The sequence below is a fragment of the Plecotus auritus genome, assembly GCF_963455305.1.
Source record: "Plecotus auritus genome assembly, chromosome: 2".
NCBI lineage: Eukaryota > Metazoa > Chordata > Mammalia > Chiroptera > Vespertilionidae > Plecotus > Plecotus auritus.
The window spans coordinates 190,001,969-190,015,889 of NC_137771.1; the positions used below are offsets into that span (position 1 = coordinate 190,001,969).

The 13,921-nt window shown below is 36.5% G+C and overlaps 1 protein-coding gene and 1 pseudogene across 2 annotated transcripts in view; one reads left to right on the plus strand and one right to left on the minus strand.

Moving 5' to 3' along the window:
• Window positions 1-13,921, minus strand: part of KCNMB2 (potassium calcium-activated channel subfamily M regulatory beta subunit 2) — a 234,961-nt gene that overhangs the window by 202,845 nt on the left and 18,195 nt on the right. The gene's annotated exons all lie outside the window — the stretch shown is intronic.
• LOC308241411 (general transcription factor 3C polypeptide 6-like) lies at window positions 10,749-11,583 on the plus strand (annotated as a pseudogene). The gene is made up of 2 exons: window positions 10,749-11,098; window positions 11,286-11,583. The product of its transcript is annotated as a general transcription factor 3C polypeptide 6-like (transcript).

Consider the following 13,921-nt stretch of genomic DNA (forward strand, 5'->3'; position numbering starts at 1 on the left):
CATGCTTTAATTGATTTTCCTTAGAAAATTTTTGCTTTTTCTCTTAGGTAATTCCATTTTACGTTATTTTCTGCCCTGGATAGAGTAAACTCATTTCAGGAGGGGAGAACTCCCAAACTGCAAACATAGAAGTACATTCTGCAGGAAGCACTGTGCTGCATCCTGGCTGCCTGTGGCAGTGCTCATGACTTTGGGTTCATGATGACTTCCAATCTCTTTTTAATGAACAACACATATTTGTTTAAAGATAGTATAAATAAAACAAAAGAACAGAAAGTAGAAAGTAGTCACTTCTATCTCAGCTTCTTACTTTTCCTTTCTTCTCTTTTTTTCTTAATACTCACCAACGATATTTTTCCCATTGATTTTTAGAGAGTGGATAGGAGGGGGAGAGACAGAGAGAAACATTCGAACCTGCACCCGAGGTACATGCCCTTGATCAGAATCAAACCTGGGACCCTTCAGTTCATGGGCCGATGCTCTATCTACTGAGCCAAACTGGCTATAGCCAGTTTCAATTTCTAGATGTAACTACTATCAATCATTACGTATGTGTTATTCTGGGCCTTTTACTATGTACATGCAGATATGTACATTTTAATATAAAAAGTTAATTTGCTACATATGATATTTTATATCTTAATCTCTACACTCAAAAACATTTCTAAGACATCCTTCTGAATGAGTTTAACTTCATCTACTTCAATCCTTTTATTGCATTTAAAGTATTCTAGCATATAGATGTATCACAGGTTGTTTTCCTGAAGAACCTTTATGTTGTCTCCAAATGTTCAATTACAAGTAATGCTGCAATGAAAACAATTGTACATACCATCCTTGCACACGCATGAAAGTCTTTCTGCAGAGTATATGGCTACAAATAGAATTGCTGAAACAATAAACTTTCTCTTTAAAATTTTGATAGGTTCTGCTGAATTACTCTTCAAAGAGTTTTTATCTATTTATAAGCCATCAAATGTATAAAATAGTTGAGCAAGTTTATTAAATTTAGCTCCAATTTTCTTGTGTGTTAAGTGGAAATAAATTACCTTTTTCTCAAGGTTAACGTGAGGTAACACACATAAAGCATCTAGACCTGTACCTGATTCAATGTGGGTGCTTGATAAATCTTCATTCCTATCTTTTTACTTCTCCAGCTGTTCCACTTTACACAAAGAAACAAGGCAGCAATTATTAGCTGGAACCATTTTTTTTCATCTGGATTATATTCTGTGTTCTCAGCACTCTAATATTCCTACCTACATCAGTACTGACTTCTTTTGTTCATGCATTGGTTTGATTTTATAATTATTATATAGCTTAGAGCCTGTAATTCTGATGAATTATATATTTAAATAAGAAGAAAAGTAGTTACATTCATTCAATAGATATTGAGTGCACTTCGTTCAAGATATTGAACTAGGTGATGTAAAGAAGAAAAGATAGATTCTCAGACTTGCTTTTGGTCTGAGAGTTGAGGGGTTGAGGGGTTGAGGGGCTGGGCATTGTTAGAGGCAGGCAAACTGTAAAGTGCAATATATTGAGACAGTGGTACTGCAATGCGAAGTCATGTACTTGTGAGTGTGGGCATGCAAAGTGTAAGTACTGACTTCTTAACTGTTAGAGTTAGTTCCTACTAGTATTGTCTTTATATAGGTCATGTTCATTCTATGACACACGGTGCTCATCCTCATCAAAATGTCAGTGTATATTACAAGTAATTTGCAGATGTCTTCTCAGTCTTCTTATTGTGACTCTTGATTTCCACATGCTTTGGAATTTTAAGCCATGAACTTCTAGTTTGAATGATCCAGGATTGAAGTGTCCATATCTATTTGTTTTGATAAAAGTCATAAAAGAAGCTCTGAGAGATTTGCAGATGCTAAATGTTAATGCTCTTTAGCACAGACCTCCACTCCTTGGACTCTGTGGGTACTCCGGTAGTTCCTTTCCCAAGTCCCCACACTTACATTGAGATCACTACTACTTTCTAGAATTGTGTATTCCTCCCCATATTTGATTTTCCATGAGGACTTAATTCACATCTTTGATTGGTTCCCATCCCCAAGCTGTGATAAGTCTTATTTGAAAAGTGAGATGCAATGTAAGACTATTCAGTAGAGGAAAAATATCTTTCACTTAGTGTATTTTATGCACATGCAATTGAGTTCAAGTTTACAGGTTACCTTAGAGAACCATGAAGGCCTGGACACTGGTTGTCTCCAAGAAAGCAAAATAAATTGGAGTGCTTTTACACAGGGCATGCATTCTCAAACTCCAAGTTCCCCTTAGTGCCTATTGTCTTAGTTCTGGCTTTACTCAACATGGCCCGAAAGGTGTTTGAGTTTGAGATCCTTGCAGAGGTATCCTATCCAGAACCCAACCTAGATGCTGTCTGACCACAACCCAGTGGAGAGGGTCCTTCATTCTATGATGCTATCAATTTTGTACATTCAGAATTATTTACTATAGAACATTTCCTTGTAATGCATTTTTTAATCCATATGTTAGCCATTCATCCACACAGACTTTGAAGTTGGAGTTAATAATTTTACTTTCAGAATAATGATTTCCCTTGCATCAACATTATTGAAGAATGTACACTTTATTGGCAGCTTAGAACTTGAGGCAAAAAATGGGTTTATAAAGCCCAGTATTTTCCTCTGGGTCTCTTCTCTTAGCTTTCATTTATTGGTTCTTTACTATTCCATTACCCCCTCTTTCAGTGTCAACACTCAGCTTTACTGGTTCCTTTTACCTTTCCTAGAATCTTCTCTGGGGATTCTCTATCTCATTCCCTTAATTGCACAGAGCAATTTAGTCCTGGGCAAGCTGTGCCAAACCTGGTGCTCATACCTATCATCTCAGCCAACAATAGACTCTACAGTTACCAGGAACTTCTCTCCAGAGAAGGCAGTGTGTGATTGCAATAACTAAAGCATATTTGTTCCTATCACAATAAGATGACTTGTGGTAGAGCTAAACAACATATCCAATTCAGCTCTCTCTTTTTACACATGGAGAAACCCAGATCCAGAAAGGTCCCATTAGTTAACTAAGGTAATTCAGCTAGTTAGTAGAGAGGTAGACATAGAAGCCAGCACTGGTAGTTCCTAGGTCTGTGTATGCAAAATTGTACTATGTATGATGTCACTAAAAACTCTGTATTTATACAGGAACTGTCACTAATTTTATACATAAGAAGTCTTGGTGACACTATTTTAGATTCGGCCTCTCTACTAGAACACCAAAGCAGATAACTGAATTTCCTCTCCCCTTACACACAAATTATAGTTGATACGTCCCAGCTTGTGACTAAAAGGCTACATTTCTTTCCCTACTGAGTTTTGCCATAAAATGCCTTTTGGATCTCCTGAAAGAGCATTTTGCAAAAGGTAAAAAAATTACAAAGTGAGTCTTTCCAGTTACACTAACACTGGAATCTGATGCAATAATATTAAAGAATGATGGGATTTTAAAGTTGGAAGAACCTTATAAATAATCTAATCTGATCCTTCCCTACTTTTAACCACGAGGAGATTGAGGCCTGAAGGGATCACCTTTTGCCGAGAGTCTCAGAGCCATTTTGTTTTGGAACCAAGAATAGAACCCAGCTGTCCTAACTCTGGTGTCATTGCACAACTCCATACAGGTTTCATGTAAAACCAAATAAACAAGAAAGCTTCTTCTCAGCATTGTTTTGTGTTTATTGTTAGAAAAGTGGATTGTGTGCTACTTACAGTAATCTCTTAAGATTTTATAATAATCCTTGCATTATCCTATTAAACTGTAGCTGTAGCTCTGTGTTTAATAGATTGAAATCTATTATTCATAATGCCATCTTGTTCCTGTTCAAATAACATTATTCTTATGACTAAAATTTTATAGGTTCATACTCAGTTTCATAGCCCAGTGAGAGGATAAGGCATTAGAACAAAGAGTTTTCATCTGTGCATTACATTCAATAGGTATTTCCCAAGTATCTGCTGTTGCCTAGCATTTTCCTTGGCACTTCTGGGGGTTCAGAGACAATATGTGGTATATTTTAACCTAGGAGAACTAATATTCTGTTGTGGGCTTCTGAATGTCCAGAAACACCTGGAGAATAATGCCAAGTTGTCCCTGAGGAGGTGGGATTGTGTAGTTGGTGAGGCACACACAGGCTGTGATGTCAGGCAGTGTTGGGCTTGCCTCCTGGTTCTGTTATTTACTAGCTGTGGTATTTTGAAGAAATAACTTTAGTCAAATCTTAAGTAAGTGTCCTCATCTGGGGATAAAAATAGCACTTACTTCATAGAGTTATTTCAAAGATTCCTTTAGAGACAAGACAGAAATCACTTAGCACATGTCCGACAAGTAGCGCTCAAAGATGTTAGCTAATGTTCAAATCTTTATCATTATATGTCAGTGAAGTCTATTGTGATCTTTCAGAGCACATTAGAGAGCAAAATCAATGATCGAAATACATTTAGGGGAAGAAAACCTGAGCTTTGGATCTAGATACCTTGATTTTATTGATTTGACTTACTGGTTGATTGAGCTCTGTTTTTGTGGCTCAGTGTAGCCATTTGCCCACAACAGAAATGTCAAGCTCTGAAAAAGAGCCCCAGGGTGAAGTTAGGAATAGCAGACTTCACTATCTTCAATTTAATTTCAAATTATTTGTTGTTGTGGGAAATGTCCTCCAAACTAGTCTCTGCTCCTTTGCCAGTGTTTCCTATCCGCTTCGTGTTCTCAGACAAAGGCCTCCTGACTGGCTGTCAATTGCTTGGGCTCTGACCTGATTGCTAGTAAATTAGTCCCTTAGAGAAAAATATTCAAACCAAATGGTACAAAGTACTTCTCAAACACTTGAAGTTTGTTTGGTGATAATCAAAAGAACTGGCTAATTATTTGCCAACTCCTTCCTTCCTTCCTTCCTTCCTTCCTTCCTTCCTTCCTTCCTTCCTTCCTTCCTTCCCTTTTTCCTCCTTCCTTTCTTTCTAATATAATTATATTATAATAAAATTATATAATATAATTTTTATATATTTTTTTCTTTTTAAACAGGAAAAATAAATTGAATACAGGGAAGGAAAATGACCTTAACAATGCATCTATGCAATGTAAAATAAAAAAGTTAAGCCTAATTTGAAATGAAAGGCTTCATAAGTACCCTTTCAGTCAGGCTATTAATAATCATTTGTCAAAGTGGTAACATATAACAGAGCATATTGAAATATTAGGGATCCATGAATGGCTGTCAACTTGAATTTGTATATATTTTCTCATCACTAAAAATACTGTGATCTAGTTTGTAGTGGAAGAAAATCTCCTGTAAAATAATACTATTATTAAATGTGTTTGTGTGATTCAGTTTCCAAATATGCAGAATTATAGATCTAAACACATCCTTGGATAATTAATACTGGTCAAGATAAAAGGCTTGTTACCTAAAACAACAAATTAAGATACTTTTTTTTCTAGATATCTGTATCAATTCTTCAAGTCAATTTGCTTGTCTAGACAGAGCTTTCAGAAAATTAATTAAATAGAAGAAAATTTTTACAGTAAAAGAATTAGAAAAGCTGAGAAAAACCACACAACTTCAATATATTAGAGTTGAAACCTGAGACTTGTGAATTAGTACTATGCCATCTTTTAAAATATGAGAAAATATACATTAGAATAAAAAAAAAACAACCTAAATCCAACTGAGAGGAGAAAAATCATTTTCCTTTGAAAAAAAGCATTTCCACAGTTACCATCTCTCTCTACTCCAGAGTTTGCAGCCATACAGAAAATTTCAGAGCCAGGGAACATGCATTCTTTAGTTTTCCACCTTCTGGCTGGTTTCTGAAACATCCAAACCAGTACTGTTCTCTTTAATTGTAGCTTATTTCTGCATAACAACCATCATGGATACTTTCATCAATTCAAGATGGTGAAAGCAAAACAAACACAGTTCTCTGGTAGGTCTCACTTACCTATAATGCATGCCAGACTGTCACATCACTCTCTGTGCTGTTGCTCTCTCAGTTATTTTCAACATGCCACAGGGCTCCTGAAATGAGCCAGGAGTGTACTGCACACTTGGGAAAGATAATAATAATAATAATAATAATAATAATAATAATAAGAAGAAGAAGAAGAAGAAGAAGAGAGGAGGAGGAGGAAGAAGAAGGGGGGAAAGGTGCCTAGGAGCTTTTGTACCAAGATACAGTACTCACTGGTCAGTGCCCTCTCTGGCTGTGTGAGGCCTGGGGACAGAACATTCAACCATGCAAGGTAAATAGCAACCAGCCTAGTGCCTGGTACAACTATCCAAAGGTAGCAAAAAGGCCATGGAAGCACCGAGCTGAGAGGGCAGAATATTTACTCCAGCACTCCTCTACTTTACATATTAGGAAGCAGACAAGTTGAGACATACATTTATTTACTGTTTAAAAAAACTGCAACTATGATCCTTGAGATATTCTATGTAGTTTATTTTAAACTCCTTCAGGACATGTTTGTGGAAGATGATGACAAAAATTAAAAAAACTGACAGACATGGAAGGGACCCTAGAGGTGATCTAGTGCATGAATCTGGCTTTATAGACGGAAAAGCCCAGGCCCAGAGTGTTCAAGACCCATAGGTAATGCAGTCACACAGAGCAGGTAACCACTGATCCTGTCATGACATACTGCCCCTTCTTAATTACCCGAAATACGTCTTTTTACAGTTTTGCAAGTTCTACCTTGCTGCTTCTCTAGACTAGCATGTTTTCCTCTTTCCCTTTGGTTGTATTTAAAACAATGAAATGATTGTAGCAACTGAATTATTGCAGTTATCTGTGTATTCTAAGGGCAGTTTAAAATTGGCTTGGGTTAAAATGGGAAACTTTACAGTAGTCATAAGGAACTCTAAAGAGATGCAGCAATTCAATCTGGTTCACATAATAATAGCAATAAAGAAGAAATTGAACATTTTTTTTCTCTCTTGCAACAAGCAAAAAACAATTTACAGATTTTCTTATTAATCCTTACAGAGGAGCTGCATCCATTCTGCTCGCTGGGAATCTCAACCACAGCGATCACGAGGCAGGGTGTGTGCAGGATCAGCAGGCACTGGTGTGGGAATCAGAAGACTGAATTCCAAGGGGTCTTGGTGGTGTTTACTGGCTGTTTCATATGGTTGAATCACAGAACCTCTCTGAACCCCAGTTAATTATTATTTAAATGGAAGGAGTGGCCTGCAAGGTGCTTTCATGGAAAAGTTCTAAGTGATTTCCCAGATATCTGAACCTGCAGCTTAGGTTTTCTCTCTTGATACTACTGCTTAAAGTCTTCCATACAGCTTTGTAAATTTATTGTTTTTCGAGATCTCCCATGTTTATACACTTTCTTTTTCTTCTGCTTTTTCTAAGAGGAACAAGAAAGTCACTAATGTCTTTTCTGTGCCGGCGAGTGGGCCAATCAATAAGCATAGAGAGAATGAAGCAGTAAATGGACAACTACCTTATTTATCCTGGTGGAATCCTGGTAGTCACATGGGATATTTTAAGTTGTTTTTTTTTTCTTTTTTTTTTTTCATGACTCACCTTTATTCCTGCCACTTTACTCTAAGCATCTTACATTCTAGTTTCTCAGACAAACCATTTCTCATGAGTTCTTTCAATGTCCTTTTTTCAAAATGTTTTTGTTCTTAATGCATTCTTTACCATCTTAGAGGAAGAAGAGAGACTGTCATCCAAAAGCAATCCTCTATTGTGACCTTAATCCAATTTTCCTAAGTTAGTGGTTCTCTTAGCTGGATCTGTAATAGAATCACTGGGAGCACTAATAAATAATACAGATGCCCTCCCTCCCCAAAACGATTCAACTAGGATTTTTGCAGATCAGGAATAGGTATTAGCATCATTGTAAGAGTTCTAGCTGAGTCTAATGTTCAAAAAGACTTGATAACCAGTGCTCTAGGGTCTTGAAATATTAATTAACCTTTGTTTATTCTTCAGTTTTAATCCATTTTACTGGCTCCTTCTCATCAATCTACAAATGTGCTCAGCCTTCTGTTATCTTAATAAAACACCTTCCCTTGTCCCTTAAGCTATGATTTAATGCATTGTCCTCCCTCTCACTTTACCTTCTGCTTTCTGTCATTCCCGAAATGGCTTTCTTTGAAGTCACCCCATGGCCAAGAAAGTCCCTCTGTCCTCCCCATCCCCAGGCTCCCTGCAGGGCCTGACATGTCTGATTACCATTTTGGCTGTGAAATTCTCCCTTCCCTGGGCTTTTGTGACTCTACATTCTCTTGGTATCTTTCCCAGGTCCCTAAAAGTTCCTTTAATATTATCTCTCTCCGCATCCCCAAAGTGTAGATGCCTCTCCCAATTTTTATCCTAGTTGTCCTTAAAGTCTTGATTTGTTCTCTCCCCCAAAGTGATTGCCTAAGTTTAAATGATCACATCCATAAAAAATGGCTCTGAAATCTCATAGGAGACATCCTCACCTGGATGTCCTTCCTTCACCTCAAACTCAACACATCCCATATGGAGCTCATGCTCTTCCAACAATCTCACTTCTCTGTGATCCTTCACTGACTTTTGACCATCAACGTCTTCCCAGTATTCTGGACTTGAAAATTCTGGGTTTCTATCATTTCCCCTTCTCTTTTATACTTTCTGTATCTAAGTTGTATCTATTTCATCTTTGTAATTTTTAAGACAGCTATTTCCTCCTTCTCATTTATAATTCTTATTTAAACATTTTTTAAGCCACAGATTAATTATCCAGTTTGCTATGGTATTCTATACCATAGTTATTCCAAACTCCAAGTCAAAATTAGCCTTCATGGGTCTAGTATGAAATTTGTCACATACTACTGTTTAATATATCACAGCACATATAGGTTTCATTATTTAATTGTTAACCCCTTGATGTCAGAGACCATATATATATGTTTTTCTTTTGGCTAGAATTAGTAGTAAGAGCAAGAGACTTACAATCTATCTGAGTAAACAAACAAAGTTAATGGCATAGAACTTTGTTAACATAAGTGAAGCATTTATAGCCAACTGTTTGAATTGATCATCTAGCATATGTTATATGTGTTGTTTCATTCAAACCTCCGAACTCAACCACAAGGTCAGTATTGTGAGAATCCATTTGATAGATGCAGAAACTGATACTGAAAATATTAAATGACTTATGCAAGATGACATAGCTAGTATTAGAAGAGAAGGGGTCAAATCCAGATATAAAACCTCAGGCTCTTAATACCATGGGACCCCATTAGATTAAATTAGACCCTCTGCTCATACACTGAGAGTTGGTGGACCAGGGAAGAAGACCCTTTGCTAGAGGAAGTTTTGTAGATAGTGAAGAGCTATTTTATTCCTAAAAAGTAGTACAATGTTCTGTTTATTCTTTCTTTTCAATCTCATTGTTCTTGTAATTTTCCAGTTGTAGAGTCAACCTGAGCAGCAGGTAGTGTGGTGGGTTTCAATTAAAGTGTGTGAGGACACTTTTTTAATATGCCAGCTCCTCTGGTCTGCCAGTCCATCATTTACATAATTTCTCTTTTCATCCTGAAGGCACTGACTTTAAAAAAATCCCAGTTAAATTGACAAGAACCTTGGATTTGGTCATATGTTCTTATCAGCTAACTGCTGAAGAAGGATTAGTTCCACAGCCTCATGAGGTCCTCTCTAGCCAACTCCTATCTATGATAAAGCCACTTGCAGAGGGAAGGGACCTATATTCTTTATACAATGCCCAAATGCTTTGGGGAACACACCAGTACTTTCTTTTGAATAGTAATCAATACTAGTTTACAAGAAATTTCAGGGCAAAGGAACATGTCTTCTAATCTTTTTATCAATCTTAGCATCTTACTAGGCTACTGACTCTGAATGTGAAGTACAGTTATTTCATAGAATCAGTGTAAATTTGAGTTCTTTATTTTTAAGAAAAATCAAAAGCACAGGTGCTGTCTCTTGAAAGGGAACCAGTAATTGATTGTTTAAAAAGAATCAAATTAAGTTGATTTGCAGTTGGTTATTTATTCTGCATCTGAGAAAAAGAAAAGTATTGCCTTTTCTAATAAGGTCTAGGTGATTCATATAAGAAAAAAAAGGTTTTTTTCTTTAAATATAAATGTTTATAAACTTTACAAATACCATTATAATTTTAATATCTATTCTAAAACAACTGATGAAGAATAGGCATGGTGTTTTAGTTAACAGTTGTAGTTTCAGGATTTGACTTTGATAAATATTTCAATTTAAATTCTTATTATAAGTTCATTCAAATTTACCTACTATCAAGTGCTCTAAAGGTTATTATTTTAAAGGCACAGTGCTTTGGAATTTCTTGGCCATGGTAATTCAGTACAGTCTCTGGAATCAAGATTGGATCACCTGTGATTGAACCAAGCTTTTAAGACTTGTTAACTATGCAATTTTAAACATGTTTCTGGACCTCTCTGTGCCTCAGTTTCCTTATATGAAGAGCAGAGATTATAAGAAAACCTACTCATATGTTTGTCATAAGGATAAGATGACAATATAGTGCCTGACTCAAAAATGAGTAATCAAGAAATGTTAGCGATTAATTTTAATAGTTTTTGATAAAACAATTTGGCTCTGGTATGTTTCTTTTCAATGATTTCTTCCAATTATATACTCTCTCTTCCTTGCCTACCTTTATTCTCTCTCAAGGTTCATTTTTGGGAAAAACAATTGGAACAGTTGCCTAATACCATTAAGAATCTCTGGAGCCATGGGATCATGGCAGCAGCCATAGAGCAGAGTCAGGAGAGATGGGGAGAAGGAGACAGAGGAGATAGAGCCTTTGGTTCTGGTGGAATCATCAGGAATTATTATTGATTCAGACTTTCTCTCAAAATTGTGAAAATAAATGCAAGATTTTGGGACTTAACACTGAGAGGCCCATTCTGCAAATGGACAGCTATGTCTTTGCTGGAGAGTATGAGGCATGCTTGGCACCTGTGTTATATTTGAAGAAAATATTGAACATGTGGATGCTGAGGTAATAATAAAACAGTGTTAACATGTAAATGCCATATGACAAAGAAGTTCAGCAGGACAAGAGCTCTTTGGACAGAATTTTCATGGATGTACTTAGTAAATCATGGAAATTCTGTAAACATAGAAGTGAATTGTGAACATAAAATGGTCATACCACTTGGCTAATGGCACCAGGCAGCACTTATGTAATAACTAATGAGAAAAATGTATAGCTAGGGGTATATAAAATAACATTTTCTTTGCATTAAAAAAAAAAGAACTCTACTGATGGAGAAGAAAGGAGAAGAAAACAGGGGATATGGAATGGCTGCAAATCATGGATAATGGTTTCTCCTACAGAACCAACATGATTGCTTTTTGCATGAAAATGAAGATGAAGAAGTCATAGTTCCAGACCCTCATAAATCTTTGGAGTTGAAAGAGCAAGAGAGTCAAATGAAAGATCATTCAAATGTTAGTTATGAATAGGAAAAACCACCGCATGTGGAACTAGAGGATTCTGGTCCTTATTGATGTCCCTTCTTCTGAAACAGAAAGTTCTATTTTCATGGAAACACAAGATACTGCCTTATAAATCACTCCTAGTTTAAATGATTTTTGTAATATTTAGTCATGAACTTTTAAGAGTTTTATATAAAATAATTGGATAAATCTATAATAATCTATAATAAAAAAGCATAATATGCTAATTAGATCAGACATCCTTCCAGATGACCTTCTGGATGAAGCTGGAGCTGCAAGGGAAGCCCGGGTCCCAGGTGCCAGAGGGAAGCCGGTGTCAGCAGCCAGGGGAAGGAAGGCCTACTCTTGCACGAATTTTGTGCATTGGGCATCTAGATATATATATTAGAGGCCCAATGCACGAAATTCATGCAAGGGGCTTGGCCCCCATTGCCGTGGCAGCTGCCTCAGCCCCTGCCCGCCATAGCTTCATCAAGAAGATCGTCCAGAAGGTTGTCTGGAGGGACGTCTGGTCTAATTAGCATATTACACTTTTTTATTATAGATATATATATAGATAGATCTATCATCTATCTATCTATCATCAATCTATAAAGAATCTTTTTTTTAAATATATTTTATTGATTTTTCACAGAGAGAAAGGGAGAGGGGCAGAGAGTCAGAAACACCGATGAGAGAGAGAGAAACATCGATTAGCTGCCTCCTGCACACCTCCTACAGGGATGTGCCTGCAACCAAGGTACATGCCCATGACCGGAATCGAACCTGGGACCTTTCAGTCCACAGGCCAACGCTTTATCCACTGAGCCAAACTGGCTAGGGCTATAAAGAATCTTTGGAGCTAACTAGAGAATGCTCAGTGCTGGGTGACATTCTTGTGCTTAGCCACAAGCTGCCCCTTCTTTTAAAAAAATATATTTTTATTGATTTCAGAGAGGAAGGGAGAGATAGCGAGAGAGAGAGAGAGAGAGAGAGCGAGAGAGCTTAATGATGAGAGAGAATCATTGATCAGGTGCTTCCTGCACACCCCCCACTGGGAATTGAGCCCGAAACCCAAGCATGTGCCTTAATCTGGAATCGAACTGTGACCACCTGGTTCATAGGTCAATGCTCAACCACTGAGCAACACTGGCTGGGCCACAAGCTGTCCCTTTCTGTCTCTGGGGCATATCCCCCATCATTTCTTGCATTCACGTGGCTTATCCATGTATCTGTTTTTAAATTTTGTTTTCAATAGGCACTCCTAAAAGCCTATGTTGGCCAAAATCTATTTTATATATCATAGTTTTTCATCAAACCTTGTAAAAACACATCCAGACCAAGACTAGCTTCAAACCAGATTTTTTTTTTTTTCATAGCATGGTGCCAGATGTCACCTAGGTTGGATAATAGAGGAAGTCTGTTTCCTTCCTCACATTTTGTATATCTGTCATAAATCTTAACTGACTTTAGATGAACAGCAATTTGGAAGTTCAAGTTTTGGTGAAGGTTCAGTTTGAAATTCATTTTAATGTTTTATTAAAATTTGCTTTGTGAATATAAATTAATTCAACATCATTTTAGAAAGAGATTGTTGACAAGCAGTGATAAAAATCAGCCCAGGTAACACTGTGACACAGGGTAGTTTTTTCTGCTTCTCTTTATTAAAGAACTACCAGTAAGAAACCCTTAGCTCTTATTATTCCTTTGAAATATGGATAACATCAAACTCTGCACTACCTAGCAAAGGAGAAAGAAATCTAAGCACTATTAAGGGTACTGTCAGAATTCACTGTGGTATTTACTCACAAATCTAGCATACTATTGAGGCTTAAAATGTGTAATGGATTAGGTCATTTGCTTTTGAATACAAATTATAGTATTTCAGGGTAATCGAATGTTTGAATATTTATAACCCAACGAAAAGCAAAAGCAAAAATAATTATTATATTTGCTTGAGTTAAACAGTTACTAAAAACATTACAAAAGTTATGGAAATAGAAGGACTTATGTTCCAAGTTCCACCTAGATAGGGAAAGGTGATTTCATAAGAAAGTAGCTCATATGCCACACTGACTTTGGAAAAATGGGATGGGAAGGAAATAAAGCTTATGATACCACTGATAGGTCATATTGAGTTATAGAAAGTATTAGGTGAAAAGAATTGGAACATAATTTATATTTTATCTGAAAGGGGATATCAACCTGAATTATCTTAGAAATTGGTGGCAGAAGAATAGAATCATTTTTTTTTCGTTTTGTTATTCAAAAGATAAAACTGCAGAATAATAGAAAAAACAATTTGATACTATGTTAAGGAAAAATATGTGAAAGTTGTTAAAACATTTTGCTTATTTGCCTAACTCTCCTTCCTCTTTCACAACTTCTCAGTGTGGTAGCTGGTGGTATGAGTGCTTTTAAATCATTCTTTCATAGCTACCATTGAGAATTGTATCTGTAAACCTTGGTCA